Source organism: Panthera uncia (assembly GCF_023721935.1).
Source record: "Panthera uncia isolate 11264 chromosome B2 unlocalized genomic scaffold, Puncia_PCG_1.0 HiC_scaffold_24, whole genome shotgun sequence".
In the NCBI taxonomy this organism is placed as follows: Eukaryota; Metazoa; Chordata; class Mammalia; order Carnivora; family Felidae; genus Panthera; species Panthera uncia.
Window position 1 is genome coordinate 78,290,846 of NW_026057580.1, and position 23,227 is coordinate 78,314,072.

A 23,227-nucleotide genomic window follows, 5' to 3' on the forward strand; every position below is an offset into this window, starting at 1 on the left:
GAAAGAAAGAAAGAAAGAAAGAAAGAAAGAAAGAAAGAAAGAAAGAAAGAGAAAGAAAGAAAAGAAAAGAAAGAAAAGAAAGAAGGAAGGAAGGAAGGAAGGAAGGAAGGAAGGAAGGCAGGCAGGCTTATTTACCTCTTACGTTGCTATCTAAATATAGTAGTTCCCAGGCTAGTAGAGCAGCTCTGACATCATCAACAAGAATTTTTCATCTTTGGACCCAAGGTGGCTTCTCTACCTTCATGACCACACCTGTTTCTCAGCCAGTAGAGAAGAGAAACGGGCAAGGGCATCACCAGAAAGTGTCATAAATCACTTCTATTTACATCTCATTAGCCAAGATTCAGTTACATGAACACTGGTAGCTGCGGCAAAGCTAAGAAATGAAGTCTTGGCCTGGATAAGGAAAACTAGGATCTTCAGTTACAAAGAGAAGAAAGGAGAATGGGTGTTGGTGGATAGCTAGCAGTCTCTGCCACATATTGCTATGGTAATACTGTCCTGACTTTCCAAGTTGTATACATTTTTAGTAAAGGGATAAATCAGTCATGATTCAGGTCAGGAAACAGAAAACCACTCTAGGTATTTTAAGAAACGCAGGTATTTAGGAGTTTACAAAAATACTAGAAAGGCAAGAGAAGACTTTAATCTGAGACTCCAGAAATTCTTAGAGCACTACAAAACTGAGCCTGCAATAGAAATATTACTTCTGAGCTACCATGGAACTATTGAATTTGTGAACACAAAGTGACAGCCAAATTCAGGGATAGGAGACGTAAGTCTGGAAGCCTCTGCAATCAGCAGAAATATCCATCTAATCCCAGAGCCATTTACTGGGCACTCAAATATGGCCACCATCTCCAATGAAGTTGTTTCAAACACATAGGAAGCTGGAGATAAGATCATGAAATACTACTACAGAAAATGTCACATTTCTAAGACCATGTTTACCACCGTATATATAACCGAGACAAGACATAAAACATCTACCTTCCAATTTGTGCAAGTGCACTTAATTGCCGAACCTAACGCACATCCAGAACACAAGGTGCAAAGGAGTCTAAAAATGTCATTGATAGTGCAACAACTTTTATAGAATAGAAAGGCACAGTAGGAATGTGGGTTTGAAGATGATCAAGTCAATCTACAGTACCCACTACTGTGGCAAATAACACCATATATTCTGGAAAAGAAGTTGATCAGCCATGGACACTGCTGATCAAGAACCCAGTTTAAACTTCCACAACTGACTGACTGCTTGAATATTTTTTGTACTTATTCAACTAGTCAGATTCTGCCTATAAGTCATAAACTTTCACCTTTGACATTGATGTCTCATCTTCTTACATACCTGTAACTACCTACTTTTAAAAATTATTTTAGGGGCACCTGGGTGGCTCAGTCGGTCAAGTGTCCAACTTGGGCTCAGGTCATGATCTCGTGGTTTGTGAGTTCGAGTCCCGCGTCAGGCTCTGTGCTGACAGCTCAGAGCCTGAAGCCTGCTTCAGATTCTGTGTCTCCCTCTCTCTGCCCCTCCCCTGCTTATGCTCTTTCTCTCTCTGTCTCAAAAAATAAATAAATAATTTTAAAAAATTATTTTAGAGTATGCTAAACAAATAATGCATTATATCATTCATAAGAGTATTCATAATTCTTTGCTTTTATTGGTTTTAGAGTTCAGCATATAATTTCATGTTCATAGACATGTTTAAAACCAAGAAATATTAAGCTAATATAGTGAAAATAAGGTCAGTCAGTTCTGACTGGTACTGTTCTGTCAATAAAAGCATTTCTTTCAAATAAATGTATAATCCTAAAAGAAAGAATACTAAAAACCAAATGAAATGTAACTTATTACTACATAGTACTATTTATAGTTTTATATAAGAATGAGAGCTATTACATATTTCTAAGGTTCTTTTTGTTATACCAAACACTATTTTAAACAATTCAAACAATCCTTAATTGGTGTGTTTATATAGTATAACTGAAAGCTCAAACCCAAATAGTTATAAAATGATATTACTTGATACCCAACTTGAACTAGTAATTAATTTCAAGGTTCATGCATTCTCTGATTAGTCCAGGTATACCAGTGCTCATTTGGGAAACAAGTTTGAGGAATCTTTGTGTAATTAATTCTCAAAAATATACAGTCATCTAGATTATTAGAGACCAAGATTGTATGGAATATCACAAGAGTAAAACTTTATCCTACAGATAATGGCTCCATTGAAATTTTTTTAGCAAAGATAATATAATTGATACATTTTTTTTTTTTTTTACTGTCTAAAATCCTATACCCTGTCACAAATTTGGGGGAAGTAGCCGATTGTGCCTCTCATTAAAAAATAAAAATCCAGGGGCACCTGGGTGGCTCAGTCGGTTAAGCGTCCGACTTTGGCTCAGGTCATGATCTCACAGTTTGTGAGTTCGAGCCCCGCGTCGGGCTCTGTGCTGACAGGTCAGAGCCTGGAGCCTGCTTCAGATTCTGTGTCTCCCTCTCTCTCTGCCCCTACCCCGCTTGTGCTTTCTCTCTCAAAAATAAATAAACATTAAAAAAAATTTTTTTTAATCCTTTTTTAAAGTTGATATATTATTGACGTATAACATTGTATTCACTTTATGTGTCTCTCATTACTGAAGCCACATGAGGAAGATGCTCCCTTTCTCAACCCCAAACAGACATAGGCAGGTGACACAGCCTGAACCAATCAGTGCTAAAATGTGTATTTTGTTGGTAATACATGGAGGAGCATCTGGGTGGCTCAGTCAGTTAAGCAGTTAAGCACCTGACTCTTGATTTTGGCTCAGGTCATGATCTCACCATTCTTCAGATGGAGCCCTGTGTCAGGCTCTGCACTGTCAGCACAGGGCTTGCTTGGGATTCTCTCTCCCCCTCTCTCTCTGCACCTTTCCTGCTCACTCTCTGCCCCTCTCCTGCTCACTCTGTCTCTCTCAAAATAAATAAATAAATATTAAAAAGATACAGGGGAAAAGCTTGCTATCTTCTCTGCCTACCTCTCCTAATCATAGGTTGCTACAGGGATTTTTTTTTAATTACGCAACATGCACATATCACAAATGATATTTCAAATGACAAAAAGTAAGTGGGAAACCATGGGAAAGAAAGATCAAAACTAAAACATTGATCATAAAGCATCAAATACATTAGTAGAATAACCATTGTCAGTTTCTAACTTATAAAAACCATCTCACCTCAAGATGGCAGTAATATGCAATGACTATTACACAAATTTTAATAACAAAAAGTTTTATTGAAATTCCAAGACCCACAGTATATAATCAAATGCAAAATAAATATTAACTAGCCATCCAGCTAAATTTTATATCACTGTAAACTTTTAATAAGATTGCTAATCCTTAATATTGCTTTCCTTTGAGATTTTTTAAAGTGCAAAGAATAGCCAATAATGTTACAACCAAGAAGTAATTTATAAAGTACTTCTCTGAATATTAAAAAATTCAAATTAGTGATATAATAAAATATTAAACTGAAGAAATTAAAATGTTATGTAATAATGAGTAATAGGACATAAGAAAAAAATCTACAGCAACACTGGCAATCAAAATAATTGCGAGCTTGGGGAACCTGGGTGGCTCAGTAGGCTAAGTGTCTGACTTTGGTTCAGGTCATGATCTCACAGTTTGTGAGTTTGAGCCCCACATGGGACTCTGTGCTGACATCTCAGAGCCTGGAGACTGCTTTAGATTCTGTGTCTCCCTCTCTCTCTGCCCTTCCTCTGCTAGCACTCTCTCTCTCTCTTTCCCTCTCTCAAAAATATATAAACCTTAAAAAAAACTTTTTTTTAATTGTGAGCTAAAACAAGGTAACCATCTTAAATCTATAAAATTAGCATAGTTTTAGAGCTTACACATATTTAGCATTTAGTAATATGCAATGAGATGATTACTCTTTTATGGTAATCTTTTATAGTAATCTCTTTTATTAGTATAAAAAGGCAAAATCTTCTTGGAAACGAAACTGGCAATATGTACCAAGAACCTTTTTTAAATGTTTACTTATTTATTTTGAGAAAGAGAGAGAATGAGAGTGTATGTGTGTGCATGTGCATGCGTGCAGGGGAGGAGCAGAGTGAGAGGGAGAGAGAGAATCCCAAGCAGGCTCCATGCTCAGTGTGGAGCTGGACACAGGGCTCAATCTCAAGACTGTAACATCATGACCTGAGCAAAATCAAGAGTCAGACGCTTAACTGACTGAGCTATCCAGGCACACAGTAGCAAGAACTTTTGAATCAGTAATTCCATTTCTAGGAATCTACTCCAAGAATCAGAGATGTAGTTGATGGTTTTATTATAAGGATGTTTACAGACAAGTTATTTGTGTTCTTAAGAAATAGGAAAAACCCCTAAATATTTCATAATATGCTGAAGGTTAAATAAATTACCGTGCAGCCACATATTATTAATGTCAGCCATTTTTAAAAAATGTGTCCTGGGGCCCCTTGGTGGCTCAGTCAGTTGAGCGTTGGACTTCGGCTCAGGTCATGATCTTGTGGTTCATGAGTTTGAGCCCCGCATCAGGCTCTGTGCTGACAGCTCAGAGCCTGGAGCCTGCTTCAGATTCTGTGTCTCCCTCTCTCTCTGCTCCTCCCCCACTCACACTGTGTCTCTGTCTCTCTTTCAAAAATAAATAAAACATTAAAAAAAATAAAATAAAATAAGTGTCTGTGAATGTTTAATAACAGGGGAAATGCTGACATTTTAAGTGGAAAAGTTTGAACCTAAAATATATATATTCACTCAATATTTATTGTCTAAAATGTGCAATGCATATTATGTCCTAGGCAATACATACACACTTATTTGACAATTATGAGTGAAAATTTCCTCTACCATTATTGTGATATTAGTATATATAATGCTAGACCTAACAAAACTTTAGTACAGGAATAGTAGAAGTACACTAAATCCTGATGCACAATAGAAGAAAGAAGCCAATGTATTATCTCTAACATTGATAAGTTGGTAAAATAATGGCATGGTTGTGTTATACTGAATCAATGAGAAAATTATCAGGACAATTAAAAACAAACATTTGAATATGGTTGCCTCTGAGAAGTTGAAACTGGAATGGACTTGGCGCAGCAATGAGGTGGAAAGGCTTGCTTTTGGTTATAAGTCCCACTATACTATTTGATTTTTATTAATGTATATTTATACTTTCATTTTATAAACAGAATGCCCTTTTAAAAGTCAGTGGTACTTGGACCCCAATAAATAGTAATCCCCTTTCCCACCCAAGACCAGAACTGAGAGGTACACATAGGGGTCAAATAGCTAGGGATAAAATATCAACTTAATTAAAAGTTTAATTGAAGGGGGCACCTGGCTGGCTCAATCGGTAGAGCATGTGACTCTTGATCTTAGGGTTGTGAGTTCAACCCCCATGTTGGATCTAGAGATTACTTAAAAATAAAAGTTTTTAGGGATGCCTGGGTGGCTCAGTTGGTTAAGCATCCAACTTCGGCTCAGGTCATGATCTCACGGTTTGTGGGTTCGAGCCCTGCTTTGGGCTGTGTGCTGACAGTCAGAGCCTGGATCCTGCTTCTTATTCTTTGTCTCCTTCCCTCTACACCTTACCCACTCATGCTCGCTCTCTCTCTCTCTCTCTTTCTCTCAAAAAAAAAAAAAAGAAATTGCAAAATTAAATAAAAAAAGAAGAAGAAGAGTGGAATGAGTCAGAAGATAGAGTTCATCACACTCAGGCATCTGTACCTAGAGACTTAATGATCCATGACTTTAAAATACCAAGTATACTATGATGACTCTCTAGCTTTTATCTCCAGCCCTGACATTTCACTTGAACTGTGGATTCTTATATACAACTGCCCATTGAACATTTCCATTCAGGTAGATAAATGTACTCTCACAATTTAACATTTCCAAATCCAACATTTGAAGATGCTCTGCCTCTCTTACTTCCTGAGTCTCTCCCCCATCTGAGTAAGTGACCCACCCTCATTTTCAGTTGCTCAGCCTAAAATTTTGAAATCATCCTTGACTCCTTTATTTGGTTACGTACCATAGTCAGGATATCAGGAAATGCTGCCAACTCCACTATCAAGCAAGTCCACAATCTGTCCACTTCTTACCATGTCCAGTGACACCATCCCAAGCCAAGACACCATCAACTCCCTCTCTGATTGCATCTCCATCTTGTTCGCCTCCATCCTCCCCTAGTCACTCTGATACCTACAGGCTTTCGTGCTATTCTTTTTTTTTTTTTTTAACGTTTATTTTTGAGACAGAGAGAGACAGAGAATGAACAGGGGAGGGTCAGAGAGAGAGGGAGACACAGAATCCGAAGCAGGCTCCAGGCTCCGAGCTGTCAGCACAGAGCCCGACACGGGGCTCAAACTCACGGACCGAGAGATCATGACCTGAGCTGAAGTCGGATGCTTAACCGACTGAGCCACCCAGGTGCCCCTCTTTCGTGCTATTCTTAAAATACATTAAGCATTCTCTTATCTAAGGCCATTATGTTTTGGTTCCCCCTGGCTAGAATACACTTCCTTTCAAATACGCATGTAGCTGATTCTTTCACTTGCTTTTAGCTCTCTGCCCAAATATCAATAAAACAGATAGATATCAGTAAAGAAAGATCTTTTACTGGCTACCTTATATTAAAATAATAAATTTAATACTCTTTCGCAGTCATTTTCACAAAGTTCTCTCCACTTTTTACAAAATCTGATTATTTCCTGAGCAGTGAATGATCATGCAAAAACTTTTCAATTCTCTCCTCTAAAAACTTTAATATTGATTTTTATACTCCTCCTTGGAATGTCATAGCTCTTTTACATTGGTGCCTGTATAGAAACATCTGGTTTAACATCCAACTCCATTTTTTTATGTTATGCTTCTCTCACTAGAACTTTAGCTCTATAGAAGAAGAGACTTGATGTAAGTCTCCAGTACCCATAATACGGCCTGGCACATAACTTTCTGGAATATTTGTTCAATGAATGAATGAATGAATTAATGAACATAGAAGAGAAGTGAGGAAATAATTTGGATAATGGTAAAGAGAAATATCAGAATAGCAGAACTGATTGATAGTCTGGAGTGAGACCCCAGTCTCCATCTTCCAAGAGATCAATTAGACAGATATCCATAAACAAAAACAGCTGTGGGGAAGTTCTGGTGTCCACTTTAGCAACATAGTGAAACAAAGAAAAACTGGGAATAACTACTCTAGAAGAAAAAGAAGACAGCCTTGTTTTGCCAGCATCATCCCATCCTCCAAGCTAGCATTGCTTAGGGCTAAGAGGAAATCTCCCAGCTAGTAGGAGTTCCCCTTACCAGGAAAGGAAAAGGAGGGTGAGCATCTAGCCTCCCTAGCCTCTGGGAGCACCACATGAAGGTCCTGTTTAGGCTTCCCCTCTCCCAGGCCCACAAAAAGCTGAGACATATAGAAACTAGAGACACAGCCTGGCACAAGAAAGAAAAGCAGGGGCTACCAGTAGTAGCCACACAGTGGGAGACACTGACTGGTTCGCAGTGACCTGCTCTGCAGACTAAGACAGCAGATTTCACTACTGAAGAAACTAATAGCACTGCTGCCATGGAGGACCCTTTGCAGTTTTCATTAGCTTTTGTCCCACAGGCATTTGTATTCACTAATGCCAGCCCCCACTCCCCCCCCCCCCGCCGCTAGAGCCTGGAAACCACACTGACATCTAACCCAGTCCTCTGTAGCTGCCCTACCACAGGATGATGGCCTAGACCCCTGCAGCTGACTTCTGCCACCTTACGCGCTTTGGGGGCTAGTCCATCCAGCTGTGCACTTGTTCATTGCCAACCTGATACCTGTCATTAGCACACAGTGCACACAGCACTGCAGTGCACATGCCCAAGGGAGACTATATGGACATGAGAGAGCACTCCAATACCCAGGCTCCCCACAACTGTTTGTGGGCCCAGATCAGGCCCTGTCTTCTGTCACCAGCCTGCACTACTGTACTTCAATGCCTACTCTCACCACTCTACTTCTACATACTACTGGAAGTTCTAACTGGAGCAATCAAACAAGAAAAAGAAATGGAAGGCATTCAAATTGGAAAGGCAGTAAAATTGTCTTTGTTTGCTGATGATATGATCTTTTATATCTAGAAAATTCTAAAGACTCCACTTTTGGTAGACTGTTAGAACTAATGAAGAAATTCGGTAAAGTTGCAAGCTATAAAATCAATATTTAGAAGTTAGTTGTGTTCTTATACACTAACAATAAAACATCTGAAAAAGCAATAAAGAAAAAAATCCCATTCAGAATACCATCAAAAACAATTAATTAGGGATAAGTTTAAGCACACAAGTAAAAAATCTGTACACTAAAAACTGTAAGACTTGGATGAAAAAAAAATTGAAGGCACAAGCAAATGGAAAGATACTCCATGTTCATGGATCAAAAGAATAGCCAAAGCAGTCATAAAAGAATGAATAAAGCTGAAAGCATAACACTTCCTGATTTCAAATTATATTACAAGCATACAGTAATCAAAACAACATGGTACTAGCATAAAAATAGACAACATAGACCCGAGGAACAGAATCAAGAGCCTGGAAATAAACCCTTACGATACAGTCAACTAATATTTGGCAAAGGAGCCAAGAATACTCAATGGAGAAAAAAAAATAGTCTCTCCAAAAAATGGCATTGGGAAAACTTAGAGTGATTTTTCTGAGATCTGAAGGAAACTGACAGATTTCCTAATTTTTTAAACTATGTCAAAAGTTTCTTTTAGCTTTTTTTGGATTTTTGTTGTAGAGTTTGGGGAAAAATTAATGACAGTTATATAAAAGTCCAAACCTCCCCAAAATGAGGCAGTTATTAACTCCAAAAGGAAGTGTAACCATTGCACAATTAATGTCTCAGAAGTGAGCCATATGTGCACAGTAATAATACATAACTAGAGTCATAATGTGAAAACTGAAAGTTGATTTCACCAGAAATTATGATGTAAATATGGTAGATGAATGGATGGCAGTTGGTAAAAGGCAGTTAAATCCCCTGCTTTCACAGTAGGAAATCAATTTATAATGCTAAAATTTATAGAATGAGAAATAGGAATTTGAACAAAAGTTTTAGGAATATAGAAGTAAATTCTAAAAGAAGCTGACAGTTGAAAGTGGTTTATTCAGGAGAGAAGTTGTTTGGGAGTGAGGAGGAAATGAAGCAGTGGTCTACTTGCTACTTTTCATTAGAAGCCCTGTGTTACTATTTGGCTTTTAAATTATGTATATGTTTCACTTTGAAACATAAAAAATATGTTTGTGTAAGTGTATGACATATTTGCTACAAGTACAGAAATTCACCAAAAGTAGATCAAGTGAAAACACACAAAGGCAACAGGGAAATTTCAAGCAAACAAATTTAGGACCCAAAGCCAGCTTTCAAAGTCTGGTCATTACTGCGTAAGTTTTTTACTCTGTAGGACCACAAAGATCCTTCTCTCTACTTAGATTTATGTATTTGCTCCATTTTCCTCCTTGCAGATTGTTCTTAATTTCTCCTCTTCTTCCCTTATGACTTCTGCTTGCTGTTTGCTCAGGCTCTCCAAAGAGCCAGTTCTGGCACTGACTTCACAAGAAGAATCCAGTAGGCACATTTTCGAAACCAATGTTTGGTCTGTGTCCCTTGGTTCAAATTCTAAACATTGAGACTGAATGATTAGGTCTAGATTCGGATTGTCTACCTATGATGGGATCACATGATATAAATATGACCACCCAAGTCCATCACTTCAACAAGAGCCCTGAGATGGATACAATTTCAAAGAAGGGGCCACTATTGGAAAGTTATATAGACATACCTAGTCACCCAATCTGATTCCATGCTTACCAAACTATCTGCCAATTATTTTATACCTTGAAGTTTACCTACGGGAGAAACCAAGGCACTGGACTTTGGGACTTATATTTCTCTTTGAGAATTAATAAGTTGACTTCAACAATATAAGCAAGGAGAGAAGGAGAGAAGATAGATAGGGTATGTCTACAAAGAGGAAAAATTTTTAAATATACACCTGGAAGTACGGATAAAGAAAGAAAACTAGAAAAATACTTGACTTGCCATTCTTCAGGTTTGGTGCTTCATTATGAATTTCTTTCCAGGAGATTCTCCTGTGGCCTGTAGATATATGACATTTTTACTTGATCCACTTTGAATGAATTTCTAGTTTTTCAAATGGGGCTCATTGACAAAAAAAAAATTAAAAATTTTAAAGCCTGAAACATTGTGTCAGACCTGAAAGTCAGACTGCAGTAAATTGTCCAAGGCTGGGCTGTCTTACAAGGTTTCTTGGTAGTCAGCCAACTTTAACTAACCTTCCTTGAGTCAATAATATTTATGGATTTGCTTATCCAAACAAAATATATTTAATAAAAAGCCTAAAGTAATATTTTTACTTGTGCAAAGAAACCTATATAAACCCTAAAGATTTTAATTAGCAGTAAAATATGAAATGTCGTCACTGAGTCTTTTTTCCTCAACTTTTTTTTTTTTTTTTACTCCAAGAAGAAGTGGTAGGAAGTGCATGGAAGTGGTTTGAGTAAAACTGTGACAAACCTAGCATTTTTAAATTTTACATACCACAAAGATAGTTATAGAATCCAAAATCTTAGTACCTTTAATATGTCTTAGGTGTCATACTGGCTTCCTGTGTAGTTTTCTCTGAAGTGTGTTTACACTTTATTTCAAATGTCAAAACATAGACACAACAATGATGTTCATTGATTCCCACCATAACTGCAATTGACTGCAGTAGACATAAAAGAAAGAATGATTGCATGGTATTGTAAGTTCTTGCATTCAAGAAATCTAAAACACATGGCATGTGGATGGAAAAAGGGCGCTTTTAAGAGACAAAATACAATGTTATTCACTTACGGAAAAATCAAGACACCCGCAAAAAATACTAAAAAAAAAATACCTAAACTCACTAGTTTTAAATGTTTTTTTTTAAGAAAGAAAGCAAGCATAAAGTGAAATAAAATTTGTTCCCTCAAATGATTCTACCTAATGTTGCATAATTATTCAACCAATACTTCATTAGTTTTTCTCAACTAGACAGGTTGGGGAAGAATGTTAATAATTCATAATATCTTTGATAGAGTCTTTAAAATTCTCTACCTTGTCCAATAACCAGTCATATGGAAATATTTCACCTTCCAAGTTAGTAAACAAATGGAAAAGAAAAACATATTTTATGTGTTCTTCTGTTGCTTGTTAGTTAACCTATGTCTACCAAAAGTCTGGTCCTACTTTTTGATATCAAGGTAGTGCTTATTCATGGTAAAAATTTTCACGTTTGTTATTTCTTTTTCAACCACATTAGATAGACCTAAAGGAGGATTAGAATCCCAGTGAAGAAAGTACTCTGCTCTCAGCTACTTCATGGCATAGTTCAAAACAGGGCAGACACTCTCAGGAACCTGTGAGTAAACAGTAAATGGTGACCAGCATCCTGCCCCCATTACTCCATATCTTGCCATTTAATTTTCTGCAAAAACAAAACACATAATTTATCTTGGCAATTGAGAACTTGCAGTTGCTTCTCTCTACCTTATGTTGAATTCTTTGTTTCTCTTGGCCTTAAATATTACTAAAGAATAATTTCACATGGGTACAAAAAACAGCCAATAGAAAATTTTTTACTTGTATCCTGTGTACACTTTTATGGTAAGGGCCATAATGTAGCACAAAGTATATTCTGCACATGTCTTCAGAAGTTGCTAAATGTCAGTAACAGGAATTAAGGATAACCCTGCAGAATGAGTCTTAACATTATCTTAAAACCAGGCTAAAGGGATCAGAATTTTCTCTAAATCACTTGGATTTTATAATAGTGCTTAAATGAGAATTTGTCTTCCCACTCAACAACGTTAATTTTTTTCTGGGCCAACTTCTCACAGTTAAAGCACTACTTATATACTCACTATGCAAAATTGTTAAAATGTAGTTGTGATGGAAACAGAAGTTTATGCAGTGAAAAATTAAATGATTAATTTTTTCCCAACGGTCTAACACTTAGATCTACTTTAAACTATTTTCTACAGCAAAAAAAAAGGCAAGATAAATATATATTTTTTGATACCTAGCTGTTAAGGCTTTGAATAAAGTGTGATAATGTGCAGCAAAAGTCAGATATGAGGTTAATGTTCAAAAGAGTGTCACTATTAATTGTGTAATTCTTTATTATTTTTAAGTTTTTATTTTAATTCCAGTTAAACATACAGTGCTAGATTAGCTTCGGGTACAGCTAATATTGTATTAGCTGTACAAGATGGTGATTCAAAAATTTCATAATTAACCCAGTGCTCATCACGACAAGTGCATTCCTTCATCTTCATTACCTATTTAACCCACACCCCATCCCTCTGGTAACCATCAGTTTGTTCTCTATAATTGAGTCTGTTTCTTGAGTTGTCTCTAATTTTTTTCCTTTGCCTCTTTTTCTCAAATCCCACATTTGAGTGAAATCATATGGTATTTGTGTTTCTCTGACTTACTTAGCATTATACTAACTCCATCCATGTAATTGCAAATGGCAAGATTCCATTCTTTTTTATGGTTGAGTAATATTTCATCATATATATAGCTATCTTTATCCATTCATCAGTCAAATAGACACTTGGCTGCTTCCATATCTTGGCTATTGTAAATAATGCTGTTATAATCATAGAGGTGCATGTATCCCTCTGAATTAGTGCTTTTGTATTCTTTCAGTAAATACCTAGTAGTATGACTGCTAGATCATAAAGTAATTCTTTTTTTAACTTTTTGAGGAACCTCCATACTGTTTTCCACAGTGGCTGTACCAGTTTGCATACTCACCAACAGTGCATGAGGTTTACTTTTTCTCCACATCCTTGCCAACACCTATGGTTTCTTGTACAGTTGATTTTAGCCATTCTGACAGGTTTAAGGTGATATCTCATTGTAGTTTTGATTTGTATTTCCCTGATAAGTGATGATAATCATCTTTTCATATGTCTGTTGGTGATTGTGTGCTGTTTTATTTCAGAAGGTCAATGTATTTCAGGAAAATGCCTCCCTATGAATAACAACATAGATCAGAACTTTCTTCTAAATATCCAAACCAATGCTCTGAGAGACTGTACTTGATTCTTCAATAAGCTGTTTGTAAATATGAACCAAACTAAGTATCAGTTCATCCCTAGGATGAAATACCTAGACTTGTTACATGAAACATATTTTCAACTACTGGTTTATCTTCATTTGAACCTCAAACCATTTTTCAAATTATTATACCATCTGTAACATATTTGAAAAATTATTCCTAACCTAAAAGCTGATTTGGGGGCGTATTTAGGCAGTAAGTAGTATAAAGCAATCAAACATTTTATCACTTGGTAATAACTTCATCTTCTATCGAATTATCCACTCCTGATTCTACTTTCTCGTGATGAAAGAACATATCAGCAATAAGCTATATCAGAGACACTGGAAAATAAATAAGATTTATTGAACTGAGTACTATTCAGTGTTGCTGTTCTGACCGTCCTTTTTTCTTTCTTGTTCGATAGAATGTTTCAAATTAGCAGAAATTCTTCCTTACTGAATTTAAAGAATCATTTGACAATGCTTTAAGTTCCCCATTCTCTCATTTTTGTTTCAACAAAATAAGATATAAAATGATCAGAGGTTGGGGTGCCCGGGTCGCTCAGCTAGTTGACCATCTGACTCTTAATTTTGGCTCAGGTCATGATCCCAGGGTCATGGGATTGAGCCCAGCCTCAGGCTCTGCACTATGTGGAGCCTGCGTAAGATTCTCTCTCTCTCCCTCTGCTCCTCTCCCCTGCTTGTGCACTCTCTGTCAAAATAAGTAAAGTTTTTTTAATAAATAATGATAAAAATAAATAAATAAAATGATCAGAGATTCAAAAAGTGATTCAAAGATTCAAAAAGGATAACTCTGCTAAATATTCTGATGCAACAGAATTTTATGATTATTTTTAACTTTTGGAAAGAAAGGATACTATCCAAAACACATGCTTAATTATACCACCACTAATATGTAACTACTTTAAGGTGTAATGAATTATTACTTTTTAATTAAAATTAATTGATCTTTATTTTTTCTAAAAATAGACTTCAGTCTTACAAAGCTTCCCATATGTCTAAAGAAGAATGATTTGTGCTGATAGCTACTTTTTCATAGTTATCTTGCCAGGTGAATGTAAACACAAGCAATGGTTGAAAATAAATTCTAAAAATTTACATAAATGTATGTCCATATTATCATAACTTCTAATTTTTTCCTGTTTTACAACTCCATTTTTTGCAGAAAAAATATTAAAATACTTTCATATCCTCTTTCTTTCCTTGCCCACTGTAAATAATTCTCTTTTGCCTCTTAAATTCTTGGGGTTTTTTTGTGCAGATCAGGGTACCAGGTGAGGGAAGAATTGAAAGGAGTTTGGGCTAGTTAAATTGCTTTAGTTGGAAATGACAGAGTTGATTACAGAAGAAAAATATGGAAAAGGGAGAAATAAAGAAAAGGAGGGCAAGAAAGTTAAGGATCACTCTAAGGGGATATTTGGAGGAGTTCTGAAGATTACAATTTAGGGCAATCTGCTCTAACATGTGGTGCAGGACTCTAGAAAGATAAGTGGAAAAAAAGGATTTAAAGAAATTCTGTTGTGTATTATTACTGAAAGGTTTTTTTTTTATATCTTTGGAGAAGACATTGGTAAATTAAGTTGCTTTCCAAATATTTAGGGATGTTGTAATATGATTTTTATTTCTATGTTTGTTTTGTATATATACCATGTTCAGGATGATTTCAGAGTGAGAGCTATCAGATCCAGCTTTACATGGATTATAATTTAGATTATGCATTACTGCTCCACTAGTGGTAGATACTCAATCTGTAATTTCAAAGAAAATCAGTCCTATTTTTCAATTTCTTCCAAGTTTTGCTATGAGCAAAACCAGACTATGACATATTAAAACTATGACATATTAAACCAGATGATTAGGAAGTCTATATATTCTGTAGCTCCTATTTAGTTATAAGTACCAAATAGTTCATGAGTAATATTTAAAACCACACAAGTTAAAACTGATTATGGCATGATATATCCATAATAATGCATTACTAACATTTATTAAATGATTACTCTGTTCCAGGCTTTGTTCCAAGCAGCTGACATCATTAATTAATTTGAAATGTTCACTACAACTCTATGATGTAGAAGTAGGTTTTCCTATTCCTATTTCCTATTCCTATTCCTATTCCTATTCCTATTCCTATTCCTATTCCTATTCCTATTTTTCCAAAGAGGAAAAGATAAATAACATGCTCAGAGTCACACAACACCATTTGGTAGTTAGTAAGGCTGGATTCAAAACCAGTCTTTGGGTATTTGAGTGGTCTGTTGGTTGAATGTCCGACTCTTGATGTCAACTCAAGTCATGATCCCTGGATCATGGGATTGAGCCCTGCATCAAGCTCTGCACTGAGCACTGAGCGTGGAGCCTGATTAAGATTCTCTCTCTCTCCCCCCGCTCCTCTGTCTCTCTCTCTCTCTCTGTCTCTCTCTATCTCCCCCTCTGCCACTCTCCCCTGCTTGTGCTTCTCTTTCTCTAAAATTAAAGCAACAACAACACATTCTAGTTCCAGAGCCTGCCTTCTTTTTTTTTAATTTTTAAAAATCTTTATTTATTTTTGAGAGAGAGACAGAGTGTGAGCAGGGAAGGAGCAGAGAGAGAGGGAGACACAGAACCAAAGCAGGCCCCAGGCCCTGAGCTGTCAGCACAGAGCCCAATGCGGGGCTTGAACTCATGAACTGTGAGATCATGACCTGAACAGAAGTCAGACGCTCAACCGACTGAACCACCCAAGCACTCCCAGAGCCTGCCTTCTTAACCTCTGTATTATACTATCTCTTTAATCAAGGTTTATATTTCATCTATAAACTGTACAACATATTACTGGTAATCACTCAGATTGGAAAAAATGGAATATAAAGGCTTTTAATAATCAATAACAAAGGATACATAAGGAAATCATTTTCACACTATGAATTTCAAAACAATCTTATTCTCAATAATATAAATTATGTGCTTTGTACTGTATTTTGCTTATGTTCTACCCTAATCCACGCATCTACCTGGCTTTCTGGATAGAACTGCCATTGTTACCACTACTGACTAATGCACACATAAATCTTGGTGTGACTTACTTAAGAAAAAGAAAAGCAAAGTCACTTTTTTTTGCATGTTTTTCTTAAGTGAGAGAAAAAGTAGTGTGTCAGGTTGTTTCATACTTATAAGGGAAAATATGACTAAGGGCTTCTAGGAACACTAGAGTCTGCTCAGGTATGGTACAGAAGGATAGAAGCTGTCTGCAAAGAAAGGTGATAAACTATGTATTATATATTGTAATTTATTTAACACACACCATATATATTTGGCAAAACTGATAAACACAAATCCTATTGTTGAATCTGGGTTGCTTCCTGAGAAAAGTTATGTTATACTTCTTCATTGTTGCTCTAGGGACATAATAGGGTTGATAGATGTAAACCTTAGAGGTGCAGATAATCAGTTAAAATTCACTGTCATCTTAAAGAGAAATGCGTGTCACGGGAATGTGGAAATGGTCCCAGGAGGGCACTAATAGGGTCAGTATATGGACAAATATATCCAATGATCACCATGGTAACAACCCTGACAGGTCACACATGGAGTAATCTTTCCTTCATTATCTGAAATGATAATTCTCCTGGGGATGTCTTGTACTGAGGCATTACCAGGATTATCTCTGTAGGTGTTGAAATAAAATTACTACTTCTATAGGGAATTGCCTAGAAAATGACTTTCTCATGGAACAATCTAACTCACTTCAAAATATGGTATTTACAGGACTATTTTGAGACTAGTGAGAGCATTAGTAACCATTTTAAAAGAATCTTCCCAGAATCACCTAGATAGACTAGGCTGATTTCCCAACTATCCTACTGAGCACTTCCAGAGGACTCCTCAAATGTTGAATTTAAAACCCAGGAACTTTCAACATTTGGATGAGTCCATCCACAAAGCTGTTTGTGATTCTGACAATATTTTGTGGGATTTTTTGGTAAGTGATCTTTTTAGAGTGGAGAGATGAATGCCTTATGGGACACCTTCAAAAAAATCTCATTTGGGGAACTCAAAATATCTGCCACCACCATGTAATGATTTTTTTCCTTCCACATGAGAAGTAGGTGAGATTAATGGACTATGATTTTTGTCTGTTGTTCTTACTCAAAGAACTCTCAAGTTCCATGGCCCCGTCCTAGTAAATAAGGCACTAACTCTGCTGGGGAAGAGAGTTTCTGGCAATGTGTAAATCCTAAGCTCAAAGCACCTTTATTGAGGCATCAGTCCAGTTTTTTCTGTTTCTATGAAGGATGAGGAGCTTGGCTTCAGTGCCCCATATGAGGCCTGAGGATTATGAGTAGGTCTCACCATAGGCATATGTTTTCTTCCCTGGAGAAGGTAATAAAAGGGATTAGAACACCTTTACCCCTTCTGACATTAAACCAGTCCTGCTGGTAAAGGCTCTGCTCTAGGTGTTGAGCAAGCCATTTGTTATTCACTCCCATCTCTGAAAACTCCAAACCATGAAAAATTAAAGAATCCCACCTCTGGGGCACCTGGGTGGCTCAGTTAGTTGAGTGTCTGACTCTTAATTTTGGCTCAATTCATGACCTCACAGTTCATGATTTCGAGCCCCACATTGGGCTCTATACTGACAGCAGGGAGCCTGCTTGGAATCATCTCTCTCCCTCTCTCTGCCCCTCCCCCATGTATGTGCAAGCTCTCTGTCTCTCTCAAAATAAATAAACACCAACAACAAAAAAGAATCCCACCTTTAAGCAGAGCGCAGGAACAGTGCAAACAATATCTCGATATGCTTATCACTGTGTTTGAGATAGAATAAAGGAACAATGAAAGTTTTTGGCTGATGCCTGTATTTTGAGGACTTTATTATTATTTTTCTCTTTGTGATATAACTGTTTGAACACGAAGACCAACCCCAAATGGGCGTGTCTCTATTTTTGACAAGCCCTAGAACTGTACAGAAACCAGGTGACTAAAATTCTCCAAACATTGACCCCATGCAAATATAGATCTGGGGCGCCTGGGTGGCTCAGTCGGTTAAGCATATGACTCTTGATTTCAGCTCAGGTCATGATCTCATGGTTCGTGAGTTTGAGCCCTGTTGGGCTCTGTGCTGAGCATGGAGCCTGCTTGGGATTCTCTTTCTCCCTCTCTCTCTGCCCCTTCCCTTCTCTCTCTCTCTGTCTCTCAAAATAAATAACTTAAAAATAGTATAGATCTGAGATATGATAAACAAACAAATAAACAAAAATTAACAAACTGAAAAGCAAGTGTAGAGGATCAGGCAAAAATGTGCTGACCTAATAACTCTAGAACTATCTGGGGTCTATCAGACTAAAGGCAAAAAAATCTGTACATAAGGACAATACTTAGTTGATAATTTTTTTTTCTCCACGGCAGTGTAGGTTAGCAATTCTAATACTGCTATTCATGTGTGTTAGAACTGAAAAACTAAGATGGCAGATAGTGGGAGCCAGGTATCTCACCATTGGAGTGAGGTTTACAGATAAACAAGTGGAGGCAGTTAGAAGGATCCATGTGGTAAAGGATTAAAGCTGGAGACATCAGTATGAATTCAGGTTTAGTTAAATATGGATTCAGATGGTTACATATAGAAATATTTATAGATATATGTATGTATATACACAGGTTAGTGTATATATATACATATATATATATATATTTATATATATATATATATATGTATTTCCTTGCTCTATCAGCTAAGGGGGGTCTAGAAGCAATGATGCTTCAAAAGCAGAGAGCACATCTAGCAGGTAGATCTGGTTTCTGGGATCATTCTCCAGTTAAAAAAAGAAAAGAAAAAAAGAGGGATCCTTGGATAAAGAGCTGTTCCTGGGATTGGTGCAGGAAATACACAACATGAACTAGATCATCTTGTAGTGTTAGAAAGTAAGGAAGTGCTCAAAATAAAGCAACAACTCACAATGATGGGGATATGTCAAAGAGACATGGAAGCAAACTGAAGGAGCTCCCAATGAACAAAACTGGTACAATACAAGCAACAATATACAGCAGCATTGGATTAAAAGTCCATATAAAATAAATGCCTATGAGTCCATACTAATAGAAACTAATGATTGAATAAATAAATGGAGAAGAGACAAACCTCTCATATGGAAGAATTATAAATAATTTATGTAGATACTCTACTTTTGAGGAAATACAGCATAACTCCTACTCCTTAAGCGTGGGTTATGTATAGACAGTGACTTCTTTCCACAAATTACAATATGGGAAGGAAGAAGAAAAAGACTAACTTTGCAGTGAAGAAACCTAAAAAACAATACCTCAGCCAGGCAATCAACGTTAACATCGATAGTTTAAGTCATGTTGACAGTACATGCCCTTGATATGAGGCAATGAAAACAGCACTTTATCCCTGTAGTCTTCCTCTCAAAGCCCACACTGCTAGTCTAACTAGTAAGAAAATATCAGGAAAAAAAAAAAAAATGAGAGACATCCTACAAAATACCTAACCAATACTCTTCACAACTAAATGCAATGTGGTATTCTGAATGAGACCCTGAAACAGTTAAAGGACATTTGGTAAAAACTAAGAAAATCTGAATGAAGACTTTATATATTTGTATAGACTTTGGTGAATGGTAATGTATCAATATTGGTTCATTAATTATAATAAATGTACCATACTAATTTAAGATGTTGATATTAGGGAAAACTGGGTGAAAAGTATATGGCAATTGTCTTGTACTAACTTTGCAATTTTCCTGTAAATCTAAAACTCTCCTAAAAAAAAAAATGAAGTTTATTAGGAAAAAAAGTACACATCTCACTGTGTGTGTCTAGTTTAATTTATGGTCCTTTTGCAAGCACTGGCAGCCTTCTCTGATTTAACGTGTTTTTTTGTTTTTTGGGGTTTTTTTTTTTTTAGTGTTTATTTATTTTTGAGAGAGAGAGACAGAGCGTGAGCAGGAGAGGGGTAGAGAAAGAGACCCAGAATCCAAAGCAGGCTTCATGCTCTGAGCTGTCAGAACAGAGCCTGACGCGGGGCTCAAACTAACGAACCCCGAGATTGTGACCTGAGCTGAAGTCAGACACCTAACCAAATAAACCACCCAGGCACCCCTAAAAAATACATCATTTTCTGTTTTGATGAAGTATATGATCAATATCTACAATTGTAGATATGAGAATGTGTAGTCTGTTGAGCATAAGTTTCTACCTATAAATCTAAAGCTTCTTATTTATATTAGTTTATGTGCACCCAGTTCTGTCAAATAATTCAATTCAAAAAAATATATTTTTGTCATTTCTAGTTTCTGTTTTGTATATTTCATTGATAATATTATTTAGTGCATATGTTTTTGTTTGCTTTATCATTATATAGCTTAATGCATTTGCCTAGAATTTTCACTTGATCTTGTTTTCTTGTTTTAATTTTGCCACATTTGCTTTCTTTTGGTTTTTATTTGCCTGGTATAATTTTGCCTGGGGCCTTGTTTTAAACAATTTCCCTTCTCTTTGTTTGAAATAAGTTTTGCTAGATTTTTTTTTTTCACCCAAGCTGACAATTCCCTGGTTTTTAATCGTGAAAGTCGGTAGTTTCACAGGTCATTTTTTATTGCTTTGCCTTATTTTGTGGCATGTTTACTCTTTATTTTCCCCCTAATTTCTTTTCCTTTCACTGACATGAGCAGTTATCTTTTCATTCTCTTTTTTCTTCTTTCTTCACTAATAAGGTCTACTATACTTACCAGTTCTGTTTTTTACCTTCCCATTCCTAACAAGCATAATTAAACTATGTTTCTCTATTATTACATTAAAATAAAATATCAGTTATCTCTTTCACCTTACATGGCTACTTCCTCCATAACAAGATGAAAACTTTTAAATTAATTTATATTCACTCAGTTTAGCCATTGCCCTGAATAAAACCTTTAGCATATTTTACTCTTCCACCCAGCCTACCCCAGTCACAATTTTATTTTTCTCTAATTTAGCCTCCTGGGTTGCAGGCTATAACTGGAGTTTCTCTCACCATTTGTCTCTTATGTTTCAAAAGTTCTTACTTCATGATTTTATTACAAATTCCTAAGCAATATTACTAATTTCTTAAGATTTGTAACTCTATATAAGATTCATCACTCCCCCCCCCCTTATTTTTTTCTTTGTCTTTTCCTATTTTGAAAGCTCTCTTGTGATTTATCATTTGTTAGAATACTTCCTAAAGTATTTTTGTTAGGGTACATAACTGTATGCTTTCTGAATCCTTACCAGCTCAAAATGCCCTTCATTTGTTGCCACAGGTGCAATGGAGAATGACTTCTTCAATGGCACTTTTTTCCTTTCAATGGACTGTTGTCATTACTGTGCTGTGTGCCAGTTTCTAATATTACACATCAGAAGCCTGATATTAGTTGTTAATCTCTTTTTTCTTTCTAGAAAGATCTTCCTTTGTTCTTGTAATGCAGAATATCATCATGCCATGCTCTTTTTAACACAGCCTAGTGTAGTCTTTCATCAGTAAAAACAAAATTTTTATTTAATTTTCTGTTTATTACTTCTCCACTTATTCCTTTCTCTCTCTCTGGAACTCCAATTTTATTTTGTTCTGACTCTTGAAACTGTCCACTAAGCCTTTTCTCTTATCCTCATGATTTCCATCTCTCTATGTGTTTTTGTTTTTTGGGTCTTTTTAATGTTATTTTTTTTTTACTTAATCTCTCAAACTACTAATTTTTTAATGTTTATTTATATTTGGAGAGAGAGAGAGCACGCCCGAGCACCTCCAGACTCTGAGCTGTCAGCACAGAGCCCGACTCAGGGCTCAAACCCGGGAGCCATGAGATCATGACCTAAGCTGAAGTCGGACACTTAACTGACTGAGCCACCCCACCCAGGCACCCCACCCACTACTAATTTATTTATCAGCAGGAACCATTCTTTTGTTTTCAGTTAGTCTAGTGAGACTTTTTTTTAAATATGATTCACAACTCTAGAAAATTGTGTGTGTGTGTCCTATCATTTTGTCCTTATTTGCTTTCTTTTTAAAGGTTCATTCTGCCTCTTTCATTACTTTTAGTCCAATGAGAGCCATCAGGTTTTATCTTGGTCTTCACCTTTGTGATCACTGAATCTACTTAACAATTAGCACTTCCCCTTTATTTGATCCTCCTCAGCTGTTCAGCCATCTGTTAGGCTCCTTCAAACAGAAAAAAAAAAAAAAAAAAAAAAAAAAAAAAAAAAACTAACAATTAATAAAAGGTACAGCAGTTTGTTGGTTTCTTCATCTTTTCTGACAAGCCAGGTTTTTTGTTTGTTTTAATGCTAGCTCTCTTCTGAGGCAGAAGAAAGGGCACCTTTGCTGTCTGGTCTCTTTCAAACACAGGGACGGTGAACAAATCAGCACAGTGGTTGTTTCCAAGATTACTGGGTTCAGCTTATTTCCTTCCAGGCCCATAGGCCATTGGAAACATAGCCTTCCTCAAGAGAATTCACAACTTTGCTTGAAATACTGGACTTTACACCAAGCCTTGAAGAGATATGGGCCATCTCTTCTGCCATTGAAGAGCTGCCTTCCTCAGCTCTTGCCTAACACTAAGAAGAATGAATTCCTCACCTGAACTCTCTGGACAGTCCTGCACCTCTGAAGCATAGGTGTGACTGAAGAAGGAACTGACAAGTGATCCCATTAAGAAACCTCTCCCCTTGGGGCGCCTGGGTGGCTCAGTAGGTTAAGCATCCGACTTTGGCTCATGTCATGATCTCGCAGTCCATGAGTTTGAGCCCCGCATCGGGCTCTGTGCTGACAGCTCAGAGCCTGGAGCCTGTTTCAGATTCTGTGTCTCCCTCTCTCTCTGACCCTCCCCCATTCATGCTCTGTCTCTCTCTCTGTCTCAAAAATAAATAAACGTTAGAAAAAAAAAATTAAAAAAAGAAAAAAGAAGCCTCTCCCCTCAAACCCACCAACAATCACAACCTTGCCAATGTAATTTATCTGAGAGACTCTGGACCAATATCTGACATCCGGGTGTCCTACAGCCCTGATCTACCTGCCTGGAAGTC

The 23,227-nt window shown here is 36.6% G+C and overlaps 1 long non-coding RNA gene across 2 annotated transcripts in view; it reads left to right on the plus strand.

Moving 5' to 3' along the window:
* Positions 1-23,227, plus strand: part of LOC125938872 (uncharacterized) — a 46,952-nt gene that overhangs the window by 5,180 nt on the left and 18,545 nt on the right. The window contains exon 4 of one of the 2 annotated variants that reach the window (XR_007462843.1): positions 11,382-11,480. The exons of the other annotated variant lie outside the window; for it this stretch is intronic. This is a non-coding gene — a long non-coding RNA (uncharacterized LOC125938872). The remainder of the gene's footprint in view (positions 1-11,381; positions 11,481-23,227) is intronic. 2 annotated transcript variants of the gene reach the window in all.